Source organism: Pan paniscus, chromosome 10 (assembly GCF_029289425.2).
Source record: "Pan paniscus chromosome 10, NHGRI_mPanPan1-v2.0_pri, whole genome shotgun sequence".
NCBI lineage: Eukaryota > Metazoa > Chordata > Mammalia > Primates > Hominidae > Pan > Pan paniscus.
The window spans coordinates 13,699,162-13,714,051 of record NC_073259.2 but is presented as its reverse complement, the minus strand read 5'-3'; positions in this window follow the sequence as shown (position 1 = coordinate 13,714,051).

Here is a 14,890-nt window from a genome sequence, read left to right as displayed (position 1 = left end):
CTGGAAAAGAGGAAGGTGGATTAGTTCCCTTAGACTTCATTATGTCTGTCAAGCTAAAGAGTTTCATGTTCTTAAAATCCTTCAGAACACAACCCTCTCACAGAGCAGCTTAACCGTTATGTCACCCTTATTCTCTCTCATGTGTTTTAAGATTAAAACTGGCATCATGATTCTGACTCACTTAATGTCAATTCTCTCCAATCCTCCTGAATATACTCACTCTTCTACATATCCAATCCAAGAAAGAAAACTTTCCTATCTCAGAGCTTGCTTATATTTATTTTATCTGTTTATAGATTTACATATCTTTTCAATGTCCATCATATTAAAATGTAAAAGCTATAGTTCAGAGCAGGAACTCTGTTACATGCCTCATTGTTCCCCTAATACCAGGAAAATACTAATTACCCAATAAAAATTTGTTGACTCACTGGCTGCCTGTGTCTCTGTATTTTATTTCTGAAGAAAACTCATGGGCCTTTTTAGAGTTTCTGAAGTTTTCTGACTGCTATTACCTATTTTTTTAAAATAAGGAGTAATTTTTAACTAAACGAGGGAAGGTTTTAATGTTTTGATATATCTTAAACATCTCGCAATAAAAACTATCTTTATGTTTTTGGTGAGAACGTGCACTGATATCTTTGTTTTCCACTTCATCTCTTTACTCCTTTAATTCATTTTTTTGTGATTTGTGAAGACTCAACCCAATTTAATTACTATTCATTTTTCTTAGTCTATCTACTTCCCCTTGATTACTGATTTATTCTTAAACTCAATTCTCTCTAGCACTTGATCTTGAAAAATGAAATTGGAACTAACTTGGGTGATAATCCTGTTTCTTTCTAATATCCTAAAGTCTGTGATATTCTTTTTTTAACATCCAAAAAAATTTTTATTTATCTAAATCGTCATGTTTCCAATTTACATAAGATAGCACCTTAGGTTACTCTCCCACAGACTCTTATTATATGTTTTTTATCACCATATCAGAAAGTAGACCTATTTTTTAAATCAGAAAAATAATAAAGCAGAGAAATGGGAGATCTTTAAAGCCTGTCACAATAGCAAACCTTAGATATTAATTTGGTGGTGCAGGAAACAAAAGATATATCTCACTGCCATATTCCTTGATGAAATTATTCTTTGAACACATTTTTCTCTAACAGTATAAAAAACTCTCACATTAAGATTAAAGACACTAGTCTAGATATTATAATTATGGAAGACGCTAATTACTTTGAGTATGACTTTTTGATCCAGTTAAGCACTGGCAACCCTAGAACTGGTAGTAGCAATTTGTTTGGTGAGTACCACATGCATGGATGAGTTCAGAACCAAAATTGGGAAAATACAGCTAGACTCAGGCAAATAAACTAAAAATGAGAGCCAATTATCAAAAAGCATATTTTAGTACTTTTAAGGTCAAAGAAGAAAAATAATCAAGTCTATAATACATATTTGAAATCTGTTTTTTTTTAAAGGTAGAAAAATTAGAGATTGGCATGTTAAGAAAAAGAGAAATATTTTGAGGGACATTTGTTTAAAAAGCTATATCATAAGTGATGAAAAGATAGTTCCATTTCAAGTGAGAATTTACAAAGTCAACTACAATGAAACAGCCACTGAGAAGTTGGGTGGAAACCATAGGGCTACTCTCTGAGGCTTCTCTTGGGTCTACAAGCTCCTTCTATCAAATATGCAAGATCAAAAGCAGAGGTTTATACTTTTCTCAGTCAAAAGGCTTGGGAGACCAGTTACTTAGGAGTCTGGAGTATAGAAAATGATGACTAATAACCTAAGATTAATAATATTGGGGAAAATTTAAGCTAGAAGAATCCTAGAAACATCCTGTAATCAAATGGCCAAATACAAACTTAGGCAATACAAAGCAGTCTCGGCTTACTATTATCTTTTTCCTTCAAGAGCATCCTCCCTTTGATACCCTAACTTTCCCCAATTTTTACTATTTTCTTCAATTTTTCCACTCCCAAATTTGTTAGTTTTTCTTCTCCTCTCAGTTGCCCTTAAGTGTGACTTATTTTCCTAATTTCATCATTTTCTAACCTATTATCATGTTTCAATCTCTATTTCAGTCCTAAGATTATCTAACTTTACAATTCTTCCACTTTGTACATTTGTTTACTTTAAAAAAAAATCAGTCTTAGATTTAACATCAATTCCTAATCTTCCATTCTTGGTTTTACTTTTAATCTCCTCCCTGTAACTAAAAAGAAAAACAGTTCTCATTTCCACTTTGCTGTTATTCTTCTAGAATCACTGCATGTACAACTCCAAAGTGAGGCAGACAGGAACCACCTGTGTGGGTTTCTTTGAAGCTCAAATCTCATTCTTTATCTCGACAAAAATACAAGCAAAAGAACATTCAAAAATTTAAAGAATGTTGACTCTCCAAATATGTTCAAATAATTCTCATGATGTTTTATGTGAAGTTTCTCTTTTGGATTATCATGGTTGATCATGCAAAAAACAAGCATTTAAATGGCATAAAGATAATTTGTTTATATGCCTTCAAAATATAAACAAATATTCAATATCACAAAAATCTATTGCTATTTCTATATACTTTTCTTAATGATAAGTAGTCATTCAAAGTTGTGTTAATAAGTTAATGTCTTAAGAAGAAACACAAGAGAGAGCTGAATAGTAACAGCTCTGGTCTGCAGCTCCCAGTGAGACCAACAGAGAAGGCGGGTGATTTCTGCATTTCCAACTGAGGCACCTGGCTCATCTCATTGGGACTAGTTAGACAGTGGGTGCAGCCTATGGAGGGTGAGCAGAAGCAGGGTGGGGTGTTGCCTCACCCAGGAAGCACAGGGATCGGGGAAGTCCCTCCCCTAGCCAGGGGGAGCCATGAGGGACTGTGCCATGAAGAACAGTGCTATCAGGCCCAGATACTATGCTTTTCCCATGGTATTCACAACCCACAGACCAGGAGATTCCCTCAGGTGCCTACACCACCAGGACCCTGGGTTTCGAGTGCAAAACTGGGCAGCCATTTGGGCAGACACCAAGGTAGCTGCAGAAGTCTTTGGGTTTTGTTTTATTTTGTTTTGTTTTGTTTTTATACCCCAGTGGCACCTGGAATGCCAGCAAGACAGAACCATTCACTCCCTTGGAAATGGGGCTGAAGCCAGAGAGCCAATTGGTCTCATCAGTGGGTCCCAACCCCATGGAGCCCAGCAAGCTAAGATCCACTGGCTTGAAATTCAACCTGCCAGCACAGCAGTCTGAAGTTGACCTGGGATGCTTGAGCTTCACTGAGGGGGAAAAGGGTGTCTGCCATTACTGAGGCTTGAGTAGGCAGTTTTCCCCTCACAATGTAAACAAAGCCACCAGGAATTTGGAACTGGGTGAAGCCCATCACAGCTCCACAAAGCCAGAACGTAAATGACTAAATGGAGCTGAAAAATACAGCACTAGAACTTCGTGAAGCATACGGAAGTATCAATAGCCAAATCTATCAAGTGGAAAAAAAGGATATCAGAGATTGAAGATCAACTTAATAAAATAAAGTGTGAACACAAGATTAGAGAAAAAAGAATGCAAAGGAATAAAAAAAGCCTCCAAGAAATATGGGATTATGTGAAAAGACCAAACCTATGTTTGATTGGTATACCTGAAAGTGATGGGGAGAATGGAACTAAGTTGGAAAACTACTTCAGGATATTATCCAGGAGAACTTCCCCAACCTAACAAGGCAGGCCAACATTCAAATTCAGGAAATACAGAGAACACCACAAAGATACTCTGCAAGAAGAGCAACCCCAAGAGAGATATTTGTCAGATTCATAAAGGTTGAAATGAAAGAAAAAATGTTAAGAGCAGTCAGAGAGAAAGGTCAGGTTACCAACAAAGGGAAGCCCATCAGAATAACAGCAGATCTCTCTGCAGAAACCTACAAAGCAGAAGAGAGTGAGGGCCAATATTCAACATTTCTAAAGAAAAGAATTTTCAACGCGGAATATCATATCCAGCCAAACTAAGTTTCACAAGCAAAGGAGAAATAAAATCTTTCCACACTTGCAAATGATAAAGGATTTTGTCACTACCAGTCCTGTCTTACGAGAGCTACTAAGAAAGCACTGAATATGGAAAGGAAAAGCCGGTATCAGCCCCTGCAAAAACATACCAAAATGTAAAGACCATCAACACTATGAAGAAACTGCATCAAATAATGTGCAAAATAACCAACTAGCGTCATAATGACAGGATCAAATTTACACATGACAATGTTAACTTTAAATGTAAATGGGCTGAATGTCCCAATTAAAAGACACAGACTGGCAAATTGGATGAAAAGTCAAGACCTATTGGTGTGCTGTATTCAGGAGACCCATCTCACGTGCAAAGACAAACATAGGTTCAAAATAAAGGGATGGAAGAATATTTACCAAGCAAATGGAAAGCAAAAAAAAAAGCAGGGGTTGCAATCCTAGTGTCTGATAAAACAGACTTTAAACCAACAAAGATTTATAGGACAAAAAAGGGCATTACATAATGGTAAAGGGATCAATGCAACAAGAAGAGCTAACTATCCTAAATATATATGCACCCAATACAGGAGCACCCAGATTCACAAAGCAAGTTGTTAGAGACCTACAGAGAGATTTAGACTCCCATACAATAATACTGAGAGACTTTAACACCCCACTGTCAATATTAGTCAGATCAATGAGACAGAAAATTAACAAGGATATACAGGACTTGAACTCAGCTCTGGACCAAGCAGACCTAATAGACGTCTACAGAACTCTCCACCTCAAATCAATAGAATATACATTCTTCTCAGCACCACATCACACTTATTCTAAAATTGACCACATAATTGGAAGTAAAACACTCCTCAGCAAATGCAAAAGGATGGAAATCATAACAAACAGTCTCTCAGACCACAGTGCAATCAAATTAGAACTCAGGATTAAGAAACTCACTCAAAACCACATAATTACATGGAAACTGAACAACCTGCTCCTGAATGACTACTGGATAAACAACAAAATGAAGGCAGAAATACAGAAGTTCTTTGAAACCAATGACAACAAAAACACAATGTACCAGAATCTCTGGGACACATTTAAAGCAGTGTGTAGAGGGAAATTTATAGCCCTAAATGCCCACAAGAGAAAGCAGGATAGGTCTAAAATTGACACCTTAACATCACAATTAAAAGAATTAGAGAAGCAAGAGCAAACAAATTCAAAAGGCAGCAGAAGACAAAAAATAACTAAGATCAGAGCAGAACTGAAGGAGACAGAGACACGAAAAACCCTTCAAAAAAATAATTGAACCCAGGAGCTGGCTTTTTGAAAAGATCAACAAAATAGACTGCTAGCCAGACTAATAAAGAAGAAAAGAGAGGAATCAAATAGACACAATAAAAATTGGTAAAGGGGATATCACCACTGATCCCACAGAAATACAAACTACTATTAGAGAATACTATAAACACCTCTACATGAATAAACTAGAAAATCTATAAGAAATGGATAGACTCCTGGACACTACACATTCCCAAGTCTAAACTAGGAAGAAGTGAAATTCCTGAATAGACCAATAACAAGTTCTGAAAGTGAGGCAGTAATTAATAGTCTACCAACCAAAAAAAGTCCACAACCAGACGGATTCACAGCCGAATTCTACCAAAGGTACAAGGAGGAGCTACTACCATTCCTTCTGAAACTATTCCAAACAATAGAAAAAGAGGGAATCCTCCCTAACTCATTTTACGAGGCTAGCATCATTCTGATGCCAAAACCTGGCAGAAACACAACAAGAAAAGAAAATTTCAGGCCAATATCCCTGATGAACATCGATGTGAAAATCCTCAGTAAAATACTGGCAAACCAAATCCAGCAGCACATCAAAAAGCTTATCCACACAATCAAGTTGGCTTCATCCCTAGGATGCAAGGCTGGTTCAACATATGCAAATCAATAAACGTAATCCATCACATAAACAGAACCAAAGACAAAAACCAGATGATTATCTCAATATATGCAGAAAAGGCTTTCAACAAAATTCAACACAACTTCATTCTAAAAACTCTCAATAAATGAGGCATTGATGGAATGTATCTCAAAATAATAAGAGCTATTTATGAAAAACCCACAGCCAATGTCATACTGAATGGGCAAAAGCTGGAAGCATTCCCTATGAAAACCGGCACAACACAAGGATGCCCTCTCTCACCACTCCTATTTAACACAGTATTAGAAGTTCTAGCCAGGGTAATCAGGCAAGAGAAAGAAATAAAAGGTATTCAGATAGGAAAAGGGAAGTCAAATTGTCTCTGTTTGCAGATGACATGACTGTACATTTAGAAAACGCCACCATTACAGCCCAAAATCTCCTTAAGCTGATAAGCAACTTCAACAGAGTCTCAGGATACAAAATCAATGTGCAAAAATCACAAGCATTCCTATACACCAATAACACAAACAGAGAGCCAAATCATGAATGAACTCCCATTCACAATTGCTACAAAGAGGATAAAATACCTAGGAATACAACTTACAAGGGATGTGAAGGACCTCTTCAAGGAGAACTATAAACCACTGCTCAAGAAAATAAGAGAGGACACAAACAAATGTGAAAACATTCCAAGCTCATGGATAGGAGGAATCAATATTGTGAAAATGGTCATATTGCCCAAGGTAATTTATAGATTCAGTGCTATCCCCATCAAGCTACCATTGACTGTCTTCACAGAATTGGAAAAAAACTACTTTAAATTTCATATGGAACAAAAAACAAGCCCACATAGCCAAGACAATCCTAAGCAAAAAGAACAAAGCTAGAGGCATCACGCTGCCTGACTTCAAACTATACTACAAGACTACAGTAACCGAAACAGCATGATACTGGTACCAAAATAGATATATAGACCAATGGAACAGAACAGAGGCCTCAGAAATAACATCACATATCTACAACCATCTGATCTTTGATGAACCAGACAAAAACAAGAAATGGGGAAGGGATTCCTTATTTAATAAATAGTGTTGGGAAACTGGCTAGCCATATGCGGAAAACTGAAACTGGACCCCTTCCTTACATCTTATACAAAAATTAACTCTGGATGGATTAAAAACTTAAATGTAAGACCTAAAACCATAAAAACCCTGAGGAAAACCTAGGCAATACCATTCAGGACATAGGCATGGGCAAGGACTTCATGACTAAAACACCAAAAGCAATGGCAACAAAAGACAAAATTGACAAATGGGATCTCATTAAGCTAAAGAGCTTCTGCACAGCAAAAGAAACCACCATCAGAGTGAACAGGCAACCTACAGAATGGGAGAAAATTTTTGCAATCTATCCATCTGACAAAGGACTAATATCCAGAATCTACAAAGAACTTAAACAAACTTACAAGAAAAAAACAAACAACCCCATCAATAAGTGGGCAAAGGATATGAACAGACACTTCTCAAAAGGAGACATTTATGCAGCCAACAAACATATGACAAAAAGCTCATCATCACTGGTCATCAGAGAAATGCAAATCAAAACCACAGTGAGATACCATCTCACACCAATTAGAATGGCAATTATTAAAAAGTCAGGAAACAACAGGTGCTGGAGAGGATATGGAGAAATAGGAACACTTTTACACTGTTGGTGGGAGAGTAAACTAATACAAACATTGTAGAAGACAGTGTGGCAATTCCTCAAGGATCCAGAACTAGAAATACCATTTGACCCAGCCATCCCATTACTGGGTATATATGCAAAGCATTATAAATCATGCTACTATAAAGACACATGCACACGTATGTTTATTGTGGCACTATTCACAATAGCAAAGACTTGGAACCAACCCAAATGTCCATCAATGATAGACTGGATTAAGAAAATGTGGCACATATACACCATGGAATAATATTCAGCCATAAAAAAGGATGAGTTCATGTCCTTTGCATGGACATGGATGCAGCTGGAAACCATCCTTCTGAGCAAACTATCCCAAGGACAGAAAACCAAACACCATATGTTCTCACTCATAGGTGGGAATTGAATAATGAGAACACTTGGACACAGGGCAGGGAACATCACACCCCGGGGCCTGTCATGGGGTGGGGGGCAGGGGGAGGGATAGCATTAGAAGAAATACCTAATGTAACTGACAAGTTAATGGGTGCAGCAAACCAACATGGCACATATATACCTATGTAACAAACCTGCACATTGGGCACATGTACCCTAGAACATAAAGTATAATAAAAAAAAAAAGAAAGAAATTCTTGTGATTTTTGCACATTGATTTTGGATCCTGAGACTGTGCTGAAGTTGCTTATCAGTTTAAGAAGCTTTTGGGGTGAGACGATAGGGTTTTCTGAATATGGGATCATGCCATCGGCAAACAAAGACAAAGACAATTTAACTTCCTCTCTTCCTATTTGAATACTCTTTATTTTATCTTGCCTGATTGTCCTGGCCAGAACTTTCAATATTATGTTGAATAGGAGTGGTGAGAAAGGGTATCCTTGTCTTGTGCCAGTTTTCAAGGGGAAGGCTTCCAGCTTTTGCTCATTCAGTAGGATATTGTCTGTGGGTTTGTCATAAATAGCTCTTATAATTTTGAGGTATGTTCCTTCAATACCTAGTTTACTGAGAGTTTTTAACATGAAGGAATGTTGAATTTTATAGAAGGCCTTTTCTGCATATGTCAAGATAATCATGTGTTTTTTGTCTTTAGATCTGTTTACGTGATGAATTGTGTGTGTTGATTTGTGTATGTTGAACCAGCCTTGCATCCTGGGAATGAAGCCAATTTGATCGTGGTGGATAAACTTTTTGATGTGCTGCTGGATTCGGTTTGCCAGTATTTTATTGAGAAATTTTGCATCACTGTTCATCAGGGATATTGGCCTGAAATTTTCTTTTCTTGTTGTGTTTCTGCCAGGTTTTGGCATCAGGATGATGCTAGCCTCATAGAATAACTAATAGAATTAGTTAGGTAGGAGTCCCTCCTTTTCAATTGGAATAGTTTCAGAAGAAATGGTACCAACTCCTCATTATGCCTCTGGTAGAATTCAGCTGTAAATCCATCTGGTCCTGGGCTTTTTTTGGTTTGTAGGCTATTTATTACTGCTCAATTTCAGGGTTTGTTATTGGTCTATTCAGGGATTCGACTTCTTCCTGGTTCAGTCTTGGGAGGGTGTATGTATCCAAAAAGTTCGAAGAACTTTTTGATTTCTGCCTTAATGTCATTATTTACCCAAGAGTCATTCAGGAGCAGGTTGTTCAATTTCCATGTGGTTGTGTGGTTTTGAGTGAGTTTCTTAATCTTTAGTTCTAATTTGATTGTGCTGTGGTCTGAGAGACTGTTACTATTTCAGTTCTTTTGCATTTGCTGAGGGGTGATTTACTTCCAATTATGTGATCAATTTTACAGTAAGTGCCATGTGGCGCTGAGAAGAATGTATATTCTGTTGTTTTGGGATGGAGAGTTCTGTAGACATCTATCAGGTCCACCTGATCCAGAGCTGAGTTCAAATCCTGAATATCTTTGTTAAATTTCTGCCTTGTTGTTCTGTCTAATATTGACAGTGGAGGGTTAAAGTCTCCCACTACTATTGTGTGGGAGTCTAAGTCTCTTTGTATGTATCTAAGAACTTGTTTTATTAATCTGGATGCTCTGTATTGGGTGCATATATGTTTAGGATAGTTAACTCTTCTTGTTGAATTGACCCCTTTACTATTATGTAATGCCCTTCTTTGTCTCTTTTGACTTTTGTTGGTTTAAAGTCTGTTTTGTCAGAAACTAAGATTAGAATCCCTGCTTTTTTCTGTTTCCCATTTGCTTGGTAAATTTTTCTCCATCCTTTTATTTTGAGTCTATGTGTGTCTTTGCATATTAGATGGGTCTGTTGAATACAGCACGCCAATGGATCTTCACTCTTTATCTAGCTTGCCATTCTGTGTCTTTTAATTGGGTCATTTGGCCCATTTACATTTAAAGTTAATATTGTTATGTGTGAATTTCATCCTGTCATCATGATGTTAGCTGGTTATTTTGCAGACTTGTTTATGTAGTTGCTTCATAGGGTCATTGGTCTGTGTACTTCAATGTGTTTTTGTAGTGGCTGGTAATGCTTTTTCCTTTCCATGTTTAGTGCTTCCTTCAGGATCTCTCGCAAGGCAGGCCTGGTGGTGATGAATTTCCTCAGCATTTGCTTGTCTGAAAAGGATTTTATTTCTCCTTCGTTTATGAAGCTTGGTTTTGCTGAATATGAAATTCTCAGTTGGAAATTCTTTTCTTTAATAATGTTGAATATTGGCCCCCAATCTCTCCTGGCTTCTAGGATTTCTATTGAGAGGTCTGCTGTTAGTCTGATGGGCTTCCCTTTATAGGTGACTTGGCCTTTCTCTCTGGCTACCCTTAACATATTTTCCTTCATTTCTACCTTGGAGAATCTGATGATTATGTGTCTTTGGGTTGATCTTCTTGTGGAGTATCTTACTGGGTTCCTCTGTATTTCCTGAATTTGCATGTTGGCCTGTCTTGTTAGGTAAGGGAAGTTCTCCTGGATGATATCCTGAAGTGTGTTTTCCAACTTTATTTCATTCTCCCTGTGTCTTTCGGGTATCCCTATCAGTCGTAGGTTCAGTCTTTTAACATAATCCCATAGTTGTCGGAGGTTTTGTTTGTTTCTTTTCATCCTTTTTTCTCTAATCTTGTCTACCTGCCTTATTTCCACAGAATTGTCTTCAAGTTCTGATATCCTTTCATCCACTTGGTCTATACAGCTATTGATACTTGTGTTTGCATTGTGAAGTTCTCATGTTGTGTTTTTCAGCTCCATTGAGTCATTTGTATTCCTCTCTAAACTGGTTATTTTGTTTAACAGCTCCTGTAATGTTTTATCATTATTAGCTTCTTTGCAATGAATTAGAACATACTCCTTTAGCTCAGTCAAGTTCATTATTACCCATCTTCTGAAGCCCGTTTCTGTCAATTCATTCATCTCAGCCTCAGCTCAGTTCTGAGCCCTTGCTGGAGACATGTTGCGATCATTTAGACACTCTGGTTTTTTGAGTTTTCAGCACTTTTGCATTGATTCTTTCTCATTTTCATAGGTATATCTACCTTTGATCTTTGAGGCTGCTGATCTTTGGATGAGGGTTTTGTGGGGTCTTTTTTGTTAATGTTGTTGTTGTTGCTTTCTGTTTGTTTTTCTTTTAGCAGTCATGCCCCTCTTTCCCACGGCTGCTATGATTTCCTGGGGGTCCACTCCAGACCCTATCCACCTGGTTCCCTCCCACCCCTGGAGATGTCACCAGTAGAGGCTGCAGAACAGCAAAGATAGCAGTCTGTTCCTTCCTCTGGGAGCTTTGTCCCAGAGGAACACTGACCCCATGCCAGCCAGAATGCTCCTGTAGGAGGTGTCTGGAGACTCCTGTTGGGACATTTCACCTAGTCAGGAGGAGCAGGATCAGGGACCCACTTAAATAAGCAGTCTGGCTGCCTCTTGGTGGAGCGTGTGTGCTAAACTGGGAGAAATCCTCCTCGTCCAGACTGTCCTGATTTCTCCAGAGCCAGCAGGCAGAAAAAACTAAGACTGTTCCACAACCGCCCCTCCTCCTAGGAGTTCCTCTCAGGGATATCAGTGTTCTGTCCATAAACCCCTGGCTGGGGATGCTGAAATTCCCACAAGGAGGCCCCGCCTGGTGAGTTGGACTGGATAGATGTCCCGCTTAACGAAGCAGTCTGGCCACGAACTGTCCTAGTCACTGTGCTGCGCTGTAGGGAATTGCTCCCTGTCCAAACTGCCCAGTCTCGCTGGGAGGGGTGGCAGAGGAAAATGGCCAACTGGAGCCGCAGTGATGGCAGCTGCCCCTCCTCCTGCAGAACTCCGTCTTCTTAGGCAGTCTCCAGCCTGCTGCACTGGCCGGGAGGGATTCCAAGCCAGTGGGTTTTAGCTTGTGACTTCCGTGGTTTCCATGAGAATAGGGCCTGCTGAGCGAGGCTGCTTGGCTCCCTGGCTTTAGCCCTTTCCCATGGGAGTAGACAGATCTCTTGCCTCACTGGAATTCCCAGAACTGGAGTATGCAAAAACTCCTGTGTCTCAGTGCCTGCTCCAGCAGCCACCCATCTGAGCAGCCACCGTGAGTCTGCACAGCTCTGTGTTTGCGACCCAAGGCCCTGGTGGCATGGGCTCACAAGGGGACCTCCTGACCAGCTAGTTGCAAGGATCCCTGGGAAAAGTGTGGTTTTCAGGGAGGGGTAGCACAATCCCTCACCTCCTCCCTTGGCTGGGGGAAGGAGCTCCCTTTGCCCCGTGCAGCTGCCGGATGGGCCCTCACTCCACCCTGCTTTTCCTCGCTCTCCATGGATCGCACCAACTTCCTAGTCAGTCCCAGTGAGAGAACCTTGGTACAGCAATTGAAGATGTAGAATTCATTCGCCATTTTCGTCCTTCTTGGTGGAAGCCGCAGAGTTGTTTCAATTCTGCCATTTTGGCTGCTCCCCTCTTGATGGAGTCTTTAGAATTTTCTAAGTATAAGATCACATTGTCAGCAAAGAACTGACGTGAGGTATTTGGTTTTCTGTTCCTGAATTAATCACTAGGATAATGGCCTCCACCTGCATCTTCTGTTGCTGCGATGGCCATGACTTAATTCTCTCTTTTTTATTGTAATTTGTTCTTTTTTTTTCTGTTTTCGACTTTTATTTTAGGTTCCAAGGTACATGTGCAGGTTTGTTACATAAGTGAATTGGGTATTGCTTAGGTTTTTTTGTACAAATGATCTCGTTACCCCAGTAGCGAGCATAGTACCCAATAGGTATGTTTTCAACCCCTGCTGCCCTCCCAATCTCCCCCCTCTAGTAGTCTTCAGTGTCTCTTGTTCTCATCTTTATATCAGTGTGTACTGTGCTTCACTCCTACTTATAAGTAAAAACCTGCAGAATTTAGTGTTTTGTTCCTGTGTTAATTCACTTAGGATAATAGCCTCCAGCTGCATCCATGTTGCTGAAAAGGACACGATTTCATTTTTCTGGCCATGTAGTACCCCATGGTGTATACGTACCACATTTTTAAAAATCCAGTCCACGGATGATGGGCATCTAGGTTGATTCCATGTTTCTGCTATTGCGAATAGTGCTGCAATGAACATACAAGTGCATGTGACTTTATGATAGAACGATTTATTTTCTCTTGGGTATATAACTCAGTAATGGGGTTACTGAGTTAAATCATAGTTTTAAGTTCTTTGAGAAATCTACAAACTGCTTTCTACAGAGGCTGAACTAATTTACATTTTCACCAGTAGAATGTTTCCTTTTCTCCACAGCCTCGTCAACATCAGTTATTTTTTGTCTTTTTAGTAACAGCTGTTCTGATTGGCGTGAGATGGTATCTCACTGTGGTTTTGATTTGCATTTCTCTAATGATTAGTGATGATGGGCATTTTTTCTTGTATTTTTTGACCACATGCATATCTTCTTTTGAGAAGTGTCTGTTCATGTTCTTTGCCCATTTTTCTGGGATTGTTTTTTGCTTGTTGAATTGTTTTTTGCTTGTTGAATTAAGTTCCTTATAGATTATGCATATTAGACCTTTGTAAGATGCATAGTTGGCAAATGTTTTCTCCCATTCTGTAGGCTGTCTGCTTAGTCTGTTCTTTGGGGTTAGTTACTACAGAATTATTGTGTTTCTTTGGTGGTATCATGTTTTCTTGCTTTTTCATGTATCTTGTGTCCCTGCTTTGACATCTGCATGTCTGGTGGATCGTTCACCCCCTCTGAATATTACAGGGTGGCTTTAATAGGAAAGGCATTCACCTGCAGATGGGTCTTAGTGTACCCATTGGGAAGGATATGGTGGCTCTACTTCCCAATAGATGCAGTGGCATAGCCTCTGTGCAGCTTCTTCGGCTGCAGTCAACATCAGTGATGACTATGCATGTCTCAGCCAAAATATCAATTCCCCAAGAGGCAATATATTGCTTCAGTACTGGCCCAGGGGTCATGGCTGCTCTGGGTGACCAAGGCATTAATTCCCTAGGAGGCAGAATGCCATTTCAGAGTAGGCTCAGGAGCATGATTCCTCCGGGCAGCCAAGATACCACTTCCCCAGGAGACAGGCTGCCATTTCAGCTCAGGCACAGAGGGTTGCAAGTGCTTTGGGCGGCCAACACACTATCTCCCTGGGAGGCAGTGTGCTGCTTCAGCTCAAGCCCCTAGGAGCAGGGCACAGCAGCAACTGGGAGGTAAATAATGCCACTCTGCCACAGGTTAGTCCCACAGGGTAGGGTGTAGCAGCAGCTCAGCTCAGGGATGGTATTCCACCAAGCAGGGGTGGTTCAGTGGCAATGAAGTCTCAGAGACAGAAGTGTGCCATAGCCTCTCACATGTAGAGCAGGACACACTCCAGCAGTGGTTCCAGGTCCAAGATGCTGCAGTACAGCAGCCCCATCAGCCATGATGAATGGGGCACAGTGTCAACTCCTCTGGAAGGAGCACAGTCATGTGAACTCCAAGAAGCTCCCTCAGGTGGGCTTTGCACCTGTGACAACTGCAGGAGTTTCCAGTGGTGAGGACTACAGATGTCCAATGTGGCAATAGAGGCTGCTGAGGGCCTCTTGCTTATCTTTTTTCTGCAGTGAGAAATCCTTCCTGGTTCTGACCTGATCCCATCTGGTGGCAGAGGCAAGGTGTTTCCTTCCATTCTCTATGAGACCATCCTGGGTTTCTATGCTCTACAGGGTTTCTGCTTCTCCTTTGCTGTACTCTGGTGCCCTCTTTTAGCTGTTCTCATCAAGATGTAGTTTTTCAGTCATGCTTTTGTCCTTGTGTGGGGATGAGCACTAAAGGCTTCTAGCGTAGGTTAGCTTGCTAATATTACTCCATTTAAGTATT